This window comes from Pristiophorus japonicus, chromosome 23 (genome assembly GCF_044704955.1).
Source record: "Pristiophorus japonicus isolate sPriJap1 chromosome 23, sPriJap1.hap1, whole genome shotgun sequence".
In the NCBI taxonomy this organism is placed as follows: domain Eukaryota; kingdom Metazoa; phylum Chordata; class Chondrichthyes; family Pristiophoridae; genus Pristiophorus; species Pristiophorus japonicus.
The window spans coordinates 21,381,846-21,393,597 of record NC_091999.1 but is presented as its reverse complement, the minus strand read 5'-3'; the positions used below and the strand labels follow the sequence as shown (position 1 = coordinate 21,393,597).

General features: G+C 43.5%; 1 non-coding gene across 1 annotated transcript; it reads left to right on the top strand.

Moving 5' to 3' along the window:
* The first annotated feature begins 11,050 nt into the window (after positions 1 to 11,050).
* Positions 11,051 to 11,133, top strand: trnal-uaa (transfer RNA leucine (anticodon UAA)). The gene has a single exon. It is a non-coding gene; the product is annotated as a tRNA-Leu (tRNA).
* Positions 11,134 to 11,752: the final 619 nt, after the last annotated feature.

Below are 11,752 nucleotides of genomic sequence, written 5' to 3'. Positions count from 1 at the left end.
ATTTTCTGTTTTTATCTCTGTCTCTCGCTCTCCCCTCTCACTATCTCTCTCTCTCTCTCTCTTTGACGCTCCCTTTATCCATGTCTTTGTCTTTGTCTCTGGCTTTCCTGTACTCTTTGCCTCCCTCTCTTTATGGAGCACACACACACACACATATCTGTGTATGTGTGTGTTTGAGACTTTGTCTCACTCAGTCTGCCTATCCCTCTCAGTCTCACACTTGCTCTCTCTCTATTTCTCTAGCTCGCTGTCTGCCTCTCCCTGTTCCTGTTTTTGTGTCTGTCTCTCAATGTGTCTATCTCTTTCTCATGGTGTCTAGTTCTTTTCACAGCTCGATTCCTGCTGTCTCAAAATCTACACCCGTCTGTACCTCGTTAGTATAGTCGTGAGTATCCCAACCTGTCATGCGGGAGGAAGCATTTTCGAAATGTAGAATTGTACTTCTGTTATTCGGTATAGATTCATATTAAAAGTTCCAGAGCAACATAGAAGAGTAAAAATACAGCAAGAGGATATTGGCTCTTCCAGATTTTTAGGAAACAGAGACTTTTTCAGGACTCTGTGGTGTTCTGATGCAGAGAGATGGATGATTGAGTTATATCTTAGTAACATTTAAGAGCACACAGACGCAGTAATCGTGGCCGAGTGGTTAAGGCGATAGACTAGATATCCATTGGAGTTTACCTGCGCAGGTTCGAATCCTGCCGACTACGGATTTCAGCATTTTTCATTCAATTTCAGACTTTAACCAGATCCCTGCAAAACGGATCCTGAGTTGGGTGGAATAACGTCCCACACCTTTCAACACTGACATGTTATTCTCATTTTCATTAAACTTCAATATTCACGATACATCCGGATAGAAAAACGCAAAAATCAGCTAAATTAGCGACAGTGATTCAGCCTGTCTATCCCTCTATATGTCTAAGGCACTCTGTGTATGTCCATTGGTGCGTGTATATTTTTGGTTATGTGTGTGTGTGTCTCTGTGTCTGTCTATCTGTGTATATGTCTCTGTGTATGCGCAACTGTCTGCGGATATCATCACCATGAATTTGGTATATCTTGGAACTTTTAAAAAAGATTTGGGGAAAATAATACGGTTGTGACATTTGATATCGGCTTTGCTTCAGCGACAGCATTTTCGACTTCAAGTCCCACTCCTGAGACTTGAGCATATAATCTTGGTTGACACTCAAGTGCAGTACTTGGGGAATTTTGCATTGTTGAAGATGTTGACTTTCGGATGAAATGTTAAATTGAAGCTCCATCTGCTCTCTCGGGTGAATGTGAAAGTTCCGACAGCATTATTCGATAAAGAGTACTGAGTTGCCCCCATGTCACTTTTATATAAATATTCTGAAATGCTCACTGAAAACCTGTGTGTATGCGTGTGTCTGTGAGGGTGGAGCTCAAGCCCAGATTTTCACAGAGACAGAATGTGAAGGTTCACAAGTCCAGAATGGCCGAGTGTATAAGTCGTTGCATTTAAGGTCCAATGGGTTTATAGTTACGTGGGTTCGAACCCCACTCCTGGTAACTCTTGAATTTAACACCGATTTTCTCCTATCCTGCTCAGTGATACCCTAATGCCTTCTGTTGAAACTGTAACTCTGTCACTTTCTCAACTGACCAAGAAATGGGATTGTGAAGTGCCTCTCACTCTATGTCTTTAGAGAGCTCTGTATATCTTTACGTGTTTGAGTCTCTGACTCAATGTGTCTGAGGACCAACAAGCTGAATTCAGGGAGCTAGGAGTTAAATTAAAAAGTAGGACTTCAAAGGTCGCAAACTCAGGATTGCTACCAGCGCCACCTGCTAGTCGGAGCAGGAATCGCAGGATAGCTCAGATGAATACGTGGCTTGAAGTGTGGTGCAGATGGGAGGGATTCAAGTTCTGGGACTTTGGAACCGGTTCTGCGGGAGGTGGGACCAGAACGAAACCGGACGGTCTGCACCTGGGCAGGACCAGAACCAATATTCAAGGGGGAGTGCATGCTAGCGTTTCTGGGGAGGGTTTAAAGTAATATGGCAGGGCGACGGGAGACAGAGGGAAGTAGAATGGGCGCAGAAGTGAAAGAATAAAAGTAAAGGTGGAGGGCAGAGAAACCCACGGCAAAAGTCAAATAGGGCCACTTTACAGCAAAATTCTCAAGGGTCAACATGTGTTAAAATAACAAGCCTGGAGGTTCTGTGCCTCATTGCGAGGAGTATTCGTAATAAGCTGGACGAATTAACTGCACAAGCAGCAATTACTGAATATGAAATAATTGACATCACGGAGACATGGCTCCAGGGTGACCAAGGCTGGGAATTCAACATTCAGGAAGCATAGACAGAAATGAAAAGGTGGTAGGGTAGCGTTGCTGGTTAAAGAGGAAATTAAGGCAATAGTAAGGAACGACATTAGCTTGGATGATGTGGAATATGAATGGGTGGAGCTGCGGAATACCAAAGGGAAGAAAACGCAAGTGGAGTTGTGTGCAGATCAGCAGACAGTAGTAGTGAGGTTGGGGACAGCATCAAACAAGAAATTAGGGATGCGTGCCATAAAGATATAGCTGTTATCAAGGGCGACTTTACTTTACATGTAGATTGGGCTAACTAAACAGGTAGCAATATGGTGGAGGAGTATTTCCTCGAGCGTATTAGGGATGGTTTTCTCACTCAGTATATCGAGGGATCATCTAGAGGGCTGGCCATCCTAGACTGGGTGATGTGTAATGAGAAAGGACCAATTAGCAATCTTGTTGTGCGAGGCCCCTTGGGAAAGAGTGACCATAATAAGGTAGAATTCTTTATTGAGGTGGCGAGTGACACAGTTAATTCAGAGACTAGGGTCCTGAATTTAAGGAAAGATAACTTCGATGTTATGAGGCGTGAATTTGCTAGAATAGACTGGCGAATGATACTTAAAGGGTGAAAGGTGGATAGACCATGGCAAACATTTAAAGATCAAATGGATGAACTTCAACAATTGTATTTCCCTGTCTGGACTAAAAATAAAACGGGGAATGTGGCTCTCCGTGGCTAACAAAGGAAATTAAGGATAGTGTTAAATCCAGGGAAGAGGCATATAAATTGGTCAGAAAAAGCTTCAACCTGAGGACTGGGAGGAATTTAGAATTCGGCAGAGGAGGACAAACGGTTTAATTAGGAGGGGGACCATAGATTATGAGAGGAAGCTAGCTGGGAACATAATAAAGTTCGATAGATATGTGAAGACAAAAAGATTAGAGAAGACAAACGTAGGTCCCTTGCAATCAGATTCAGGTGAATTTATAATGGGGAAGAAGGAAATTGTAGACCAGTTGAACAATCACTTTGGTTCTGTCTTCACGAAGGAAGAAACGCATAACCTTCCAGAAATACTAGGGCACCAAGGATCTAGCGAGAAGGAGGAACTGAAGGAAATCCTTATCAGTCAGGTAGTTGTGTTCGGGAAATTGATGGGATTGAAGGCCGATAAATCCCCGGACCTGATAGTCTGCATTGGAAAGTACTTAAGGAAGTGGCCCTAGAAATAGCGGATGATTGGTGATCATTTTCGAACAGTCTATCGACTCTAGATCAGTTCGTATGAACTGAAGGGTAAATAATGTAACACCACATTTTAAAAAAGGAGGGAGATAGAAAGCGGATAATTACAGACCGGTTAGCCTGACATCAGTAGTGGGGAAAATGTACGAATCAATTTATTAAAGATGAAATAGCAGTGCATTTGGAAAGCAGTGACAGGATCGGTCCAAGCTGCATGAATATATGAATGGGAAATCAAGCTCGACAAATCTTCTGGAATTATTTGAGGATGTAGCTAGAATAATGGACAAGGGCAACCAGTGGATGTGGTGTATTTGGAATTTCAAAAGGCTTTTAACAAGGTACCACACACGTTTTGGTGTGCAAAGTTAAAGCACATGGTATTGGGGGTAATGTACTGACGTGGATAGAGAACTGGTTGGCAGACAGGAAGCGGAGAGTCGGGATAAACGGTCCTTTTCAGAAAAGCAGGCAGTGACGAGTGGGGTGCCACAGCGCTCAGTGCTGGGATCCCAGCTATTTACAATATACATTAATGATTTAGATGAAGGAATTGAGTGTAATATCTTCAAGTTTGCAGATGATACTAACAGGGTGGCGGTGTGAGCTGTGAGGAGGACGCTAAGAGGCTGCAGGGTGATTGGACCGGTTAGGTGAGAGGGCAAATGCATGGCAGATGCAGAATAATGTGGATAAATGTGAGGTTATCCACTTTAGTGGCAAAAACACGAAGGCAGAATATTATCTGTATGGCAGCAGATTTGGAAAACGGGAGCTGCAACGAGACCTGGGTGTCATGGTACATCAGTCATTGAAAGCTGGTATGCAGTTCCAGCAGCCAGTGAAGAAGGCAAATGGTATGTTGGCCTTCATAGCAAGGGGATTTGAGTATCGGCGCAGGGAGGTCTTACTGCAGTTGTACAGGACCTTTGTGAGACCTCACCTGGAATATTGTGTTCAGTTTTGGTCTCGTAATCTGAGGAAGGTCTTTCTTGCTATTGAGGGAGTGCAGCGAAGGTTTACCTGACTGATTCCCGGGATGGCAGGACTGACCTATGAGGAGAGATTGAATCGACTGTGTCTCTGTGTCTGTCTATCTGTATATATGTCTCTGTGTATGTGCAACTGTCTGTGGAAATCATAACCATGAACTTGGTATGTCCTGGAACTTAAAAAAAAAGACTTGGGGAAAGTAATACGGCTGTGAACTTTTGTCTCAGCTTTGGTTCAGTGGCAGCATTCTCGACTGAATCAGGAGTTTGTGTGTTCAAGTCGCACTCCTGAGACTTGAGCATATAATCTTGGCTAACACTCAACTGCAGGACTTGGGGAATTTTGCATTGTTGAAGCTGTTGAAATTCGGATGAAATGTTAAATTGAAGCTCCGTCTGCGCACTCGGGTGGATGTGAGAGGTCCCAGAGCATTACTTCAAAAAGAATAGGAGAGGTGCCCCCTTGTCAATATTGCTAAAAATGATCGGAAATGCTCCCTGAAACGCGATGTGCATGTGTGTGGCTGTGGGGGTGGAGTTGAAGCCCAGATTCTCACAGAGACAGAATGCAATTGCTGACGGGACCAGGATGACCGAGTGGTTAAGGCGTTGGGCTGGTGATCCACTGGGTTTTTACGCTCGTGGGTTCATATCCCAGTCCTGGTAATTGCTTAATTAAACAAAGATTTTTTTCCCATCCTGCTTAGTGATACCCGAATTTCATCTGTTGCATTTGCATTTTTCTGTAACTCGGTGACACTCTGAGCAGATAACGAAATGAAATTGTGAAATGTATCTGTGTCGCTAAGTCTCTGCCTCTCTCTCCCTTTAGAGAGCTGTGTATGTGTTTGTGTATTTGATTCTTTGTCTCTCTCAGTCTGCCTCTCTCTGATTCACTCTGTCTGTCCCTTTTACTTTGTTTGTCTCTGTCTCTCAATCTGTCTCTTTCTCACGGTGTCAAGTTCTGTTCCAAAGGGATTCTCTCAGACTCTCTGTCTGACTGTCTCTCTCTTTCCATCATCTCTGTCTGTCCATGTATTTGCCTGTCTCGATTACTCCCTGCCTCGAACCTGATGAGTATTTCCATCATTTTCTGTTTTTGCCTCTTTGTCTCTCTCTCTATCTGTCTTTTTCTCTATCTGTCTCCCTCTTTGTCTCTCTCTTTGTCCCTGGCTTTTTCTTTTCATTCCATCACTATTTGCCTCCCTCTCTTTTTGGAGCACGCAAACACATCTCTGTGTATGTATGTTTTCAAGTCTTTGTCTCACTCAGTCTGACCCTCCGTCTCAGTCTCAAACTTTCTGTCTCTCTCTGTCTCTATCTCACTTTCTGTCACTCCCTGTTTCCCTGTTTGTCTCTGTTTCTCAATGTGTCTCTCTCTTTCTCACGGTGTTCAGTTCTGTTCCAATCGGATTTTTCTCAGTCTCTCTTTCTGACTGTCTCACTCTTTCCCATCATCTCTGTCTGTCTATGTCTCTGCCTGTCTGTCTCTCTTTGTCTGTCTCTGTTAGTCCCTGTCTCTAACCTGATAAGTATTTCCATCATTTTCTGCTTTTGTCTCTCTCTCTCTCTCTCTATCAGTATCTCTCCTTGTCACTGTATTTATCATCGTCTTTCTCTCATTCTATCCCTCCCTCTCTTAATAGATCACACACACAGACCTCTGTATATGTATGTGTTTGAGTCTTTTTCTCACTCAGTCTGCCTCTCCTTCTCAGTCTCACACTTTCTGTCTCTCGTTGTCTCTATCTCGCTGTCTGTCTCTCGCTGTTTGTCGGTTTGCCTCTGTCTCTCAATGTATCTGTCGACTTTTCATGGTGTCCAGTTCTGTTCACAACTCGATTCCTGCTCTGACAGAACTGATGCCCGTCAGTTTCTCGTTTGTATAGTGGTGAGTATCCCCGCCTGTCATGAGGAGTCCGGGGATCAAATCCCCGACGGGGAGGCAGTTGTTTCAAAATGTTGAATTTTACTTCTGTTTCTTGGAAGAGATTCATATTAAAAAGTTCCAGAGCAATATAGAACTGTAAAAATACAGGTAGAGGAGATTGCCTCTTCCTGATTTTGAGCAAACGGAGACTTTTTCATGATTCTTTGGCCGTCTGCTGCACAGAGATGGATGACTGAGTTGTTTCTGCGTAACTTTCAAGGAGGCAGAAATGCATTAGTCGTGGCCGAGTGGTTAAGGCGATGAACTCGAAATCCATTGAGTTTTCCCCATGCAGGTTCGAATCCTGCAGACTTCGATACCCAGCAATTTTTCATTGCATTTCACAATTTAACCATGTCTCTACAAAACTGATCCTGAGATAGGTGGAATAACATCCCACACCTTTCAACACTGACATCTCTTTCTGATTTTTATTAATCTGCAATATTAAAGATACATACGGATAGAAAAACGCAAAAAGCTGTCAAAGTTTCTACAGTGATTCAGACTGCCTATCCTTCTATATGTCTAAGGCATCGGTGCATCTCCATTGGTGCGTGTAACTGTCTGTGGAAATCACCACCATGAATTTGGTATGTCCTGGAACTTATAAAAAAGAATTTGGAAAAATAATACTGTTGTGAACTTTGGTATCGGCTTTGTTGCAGTGGCAGCAGTCTCGACTGAATCAGGAGTTTGTGCGTTCAATTCCCACTCCTGAGACTTAAGCATATAATCTTGGCTAACACTCGAGTGCAGCACTTGGGGAATTTTGCATTGTTGAAGCTGTTGACGTTCGGATGAAATGTTAAATTGAAGCTCCGTCTGCACCCTCGTATGGATGTGAAACATCCCAGAGCATTACTCGAAAAAGAATAGGAGAGTTGCCCCCGTGTCAATATTACTAAAAATGTTCGTAAATGCTCACTGAAAAACGATGTGTATGTGTGTGTCTGTGGGAGTGGGGTTGAATCCAGATTCTCGCAGAGACAGAATCCAGATTGTGACAGGACCAGGATGGCCGCGTGGTTAAGGCGGTGGCTTTAAAATTCAATGGACTTTTCAAGCGTGGGTTTGTACCCCACTCCTGGTATCTCTTTAATTTAACACGGATTTCCTCCCATTCCGATCAGTGATACCGGATTTTCATCTGTTGAATCTGCAATTTTCTGTACCTATGTGACACTCTGTGCCGATAATGAAATGAAATTGTGAAATGTATCTGTGTCGCTCGGCCTCTGCCTCTCTCTCTCTTTCGAGAGCTGTGTATGCGTTTGTATGTTTGAGTCTTTGTCTCAATCTATCTGTCCCTGTTTCTCGATTTGTCTCTGTCTCTTTCTCACGGTGTCCACGTCTGTCCCAATGGGATTCTCTCAGACTCTTTGTCTGACTGGCTCTCTCTTTCCCATCATTTCTGTCTGACCATGTCTTTGCCTGCCTCTGTTCGTCCCTGTCTCTAACCTGATAAGTATTTCCATCATTTTCAGTTTTTGTCTCTATCTCTCTCTCGCTATCTGTCTCTCTCCTTGTCACTGTCTTTATCATTGTCTTTCTCTCACTCTTTCCCTCTCTCTCTTTATAAATCGCACACACACATCTCTGTATATGTTTGTATTTGAGTCGTTTTCTCACTCAGTCTGCCTCAGACTCATACTTTCTGTCTCTCGTTGTCTCTATCTCGTTGTCTGTCTCTCCCTGTTTGTCGGTTTGTCTCAATATGTCGGTCGGCTTCTCATGGTGTCGAGTTCTGTTCACATCTCGATTCAAGGTCTGACAGAGGCACTATCTGTCAGTTCCTCGTTAGTATAGTGGTGAGTATCCCTGCCTGTCATGCGGGAGACTGGGGTTCAATTCGCCGACGAGGAGGCAGTTGTTTCAAATGTACAAAGTTTTACTTTTGTTTCTTGGTATCGACTCATGTTAAAAAGTTCCAGAGTAATGTAGAACATTAAAAATACAGCAAGATCAGATTGCTACTTCCAGATTTTTAGCAAACGGAGACTGTTTCAGGATTCTGTGGGTGTCTGCTGCACAGAAAAGGATGACTGAGTTTTATCTGAGTAACATTTAAAGAGGCAGCGGACCAGTAGTTGTGGCCGAGTGGTTAAGACGATGGACTGAAAATCTATTGGGGTTTCCCCGTGCAGATTTGATTCCGGCCGACTGCGTTTCTCAGGATATTTCATTCTGTTTGATAATTTAACCAGGTTCATGCAAAACTGATTCTGAGATAGATGGAACAAAAGCCAGCCAAATTAGCGACCGTGAACCTGCCTGTCTATCCATCTATTTGTATAAGGCACTCTGTGTATATCTTGATCTGGGTGTCATGGTACATCAGTCATTGAAAGTTGGCACGCAGGTGCAGCAGGCGGTGAAGCAGGCAAATGGCATGTTCGCCTTCATAGCTGGGTGATTTGAGTATAGGAGCAGGGAGGTCTGACTGCAGTTGTACAGAGCCTTGGTGGGGTCACACCTGGAATATTGTGTTTAGTTTTGTTGTCACAATCTGAGGAAGGACGTCCTTGCTATTGAGCGAGTACAGCGAAGATTCACCAGCTTGATTCCCGGGATGGCAGGACTGACATATGAGGAGAGACTGGATCAACTGGGCTGGTATCCACTGGAGTTTGGAAGAATGAGAGGCGCTCCCATAGAAATATATAAAATTCTGACGAGATTGGACAGGTTAGAGGCGGGTAGAATGTTCCTATTGCTGTGGAATTCGAGAACCAAGGGTGACAGTGTAAGGTTAAGTGGTAAGGTATTTAGGACCGAAATGAGGAGAAACTTCTTCACTCTGGCATTCTCTACCGCAGAAATTTGTTGAGGCCAGATCGTTAGATATATTCAAAACGGAGTTAGATATGGCCCTTACGGCTAAAGGGATCAAGGGGTATGGAGAGAAAGCAGGAAAAGGGTACTGAGGTTGAATGATCAGCCATGATCTTATTGAATGATGGTGCAGGCTCGAAGGGCCGAATGGCCTACTCCTGCAACTAATTTATTTGTTTCTATGTTTCTATGTTGATGCGTGTATATTTTTGGTTATTGTGTGTGTGTGTGTCTGTGTATGTCTGTCTGTATGCATGTCGCTGTGTATGTGCAACTGTCTATGGAAATCATCACCATGAATTTGGTGCGTCCTGGAAATTTTAAAAAGGTTCAGGAAAATAATACGGTTGTGATCTTTGGTATCGGCTTTGTTTCAGTGGCTCCATTCTCGACTGAATCAGGAGGTTGTGTGTGTCAGTCGCACTCCTGAGACTTGAGCACGTCATCTTGGCTGACACTCAAATGCAGTGCTTGGGGAATTTTGCATTGTTGAAGCTGTTGACATTCGGATGAAATGTTAAATTGAAGCTTCATCTGCACCCTCGGGTGGATGTGAAAGGTCCCATAGCCTTCTCATGGTGTCCAGTTCTATTCACAGCTCGAATATTGCTTTGACAAAACCCATGCGCATCAATTCCTGGTGGGAAAGTGGTGAATATCCCCATCTGTCACACGGGAGACCACGGTTCAATTCCCTAACGGGGAGACTGCATTTTACAAAAGGCATAATTTTGCTTCCTTCTGTTTCTTGGTATAGATTCATGTTAAAAGGTTCCAGAGCAATATAGAGCAGCAAAAATACAGCCTCTTCCAGATTTTTAGCAAACGGTGACTTTTTCACTATTTTGTGGCCGTCTGCTGCAAAGAGATGGATGGTTGAGTTTTAACTGAGTAACATTTAAAAAGGCAGCGAGCCAGTAGTCGTGGCCCATTGGTTAAGGCCATAGACTAAAAATCCATTCGGGTTCCCCCGCATAGATTTGAATCCTGCCGACTCCGTTTCTCAACATATTTCATTCTGTTTGACAATTTAACCAGGTCCCTACAAAACTGATTCTGCGATAGACGGAAAAACGTCCCACACCTTTCAATGCCGCCGCTATTTTCTTTCTTTCATTAATCTGCAATATTCACGATACATACGGATAGAAAATCGCAAAAATCAGCCAAAGTTGCGACAGTGATTCAGCCTGTCTATCCCTCGAGATGTCTAAGGCATCAGTGCATGTCCGTTGGTGCTTGTAAATTTTTGTGTGTGTGTCTCTGTTTCTGTCTATCTGTAAAAATGTCTATGTGTATGTGCAACTGTTTGTGGAAATCATCACCATGAATTTGGTATGTCCTGGAACTTAAAAAAAAGACTTGGGAAAGTAATATGGCTGTGAACTTTTGTCTCAGCTTTGGTTCAGTGGCAGCATTCTTGACTGAATCATGAGTTTGTGTGTTCAAGTCGCACTCCTGAGACTTGAGCATATAATCTTGGCTAACACTCAACTGCAGCATTTGGGGAATTTTGCATTGTTGAAACTGTTGACTTTCGGATGAAATGTTAAATTGAAGCTCCGTCTGCGCACTCGGGTGGTTGTGAGAGGTCCCAGAGCATTACTCGAAAAAGAATAGGAGAGTTGCCCCCGTGTCAATATTCCGAAAAATGTTCGAAAATCCTCCCTGAAACCCGATGTGTCTGTGTGTGTCTGTGGAGGTGGAGTTGAAGCCCAGATTCTCACATAGACAGAATCCAATTGCTGACAGCACCAGGATGGCCGAGTGGTTAAGGCGTTGCGCTTAAGATCCAATGGGTTTATACCTGCGTGGGTTCGAACCCCACTCCTGGTAATTACTTAATTAAACAGTGATTTCTTCCATTCTGCTCAGTGATAACTGATTTTCATCTGTTGCATTTGCATTTTTCTGTAGCTCGGTGACAATCTGAGCAGATAATGAAATGAAATTGTGAAATGTATCTGTATCGCTCAGTCTCTGCCTCTCGCTCTGTCTTTAGAGAGCTGTATATGTCTTTGTGTGTTTGAGTCTTTGTCTCTCTCAGTCTGCCTCTCTCTGATTCACTCTGTCTGTCCCTGTTTCTCTGTTTGTCTCTGTCTCTCAATCTGTCTCCTTCACACGGTATCCAGTTCTATTCCAATGGGATTCTGTCATACTCTCTGTCTGACTGTCTCGTTCTTTCCCATCATCTCTGTCTTTGCCTGTCTCTGCTCGTCCCTGTCTCTAACCTGATGAGTATATCCATCATTTTCTGTTTTTGTCTCGATGTCTCTCTCTCTCTATTTATCTTTCTCTCTATCTGTCTCCCTCTTTGTCTCTCTCCTTGTCCCTGTCTTTCTCTCACTCTTTCCCTCCCTCTCTTTATAAATCACACAAACACATCTCTGTATATGTATGTGTTTGAGTCTTTGCCTCACTCAGTCTGACCCTAACTCTCAGTCTCAAACTTTCT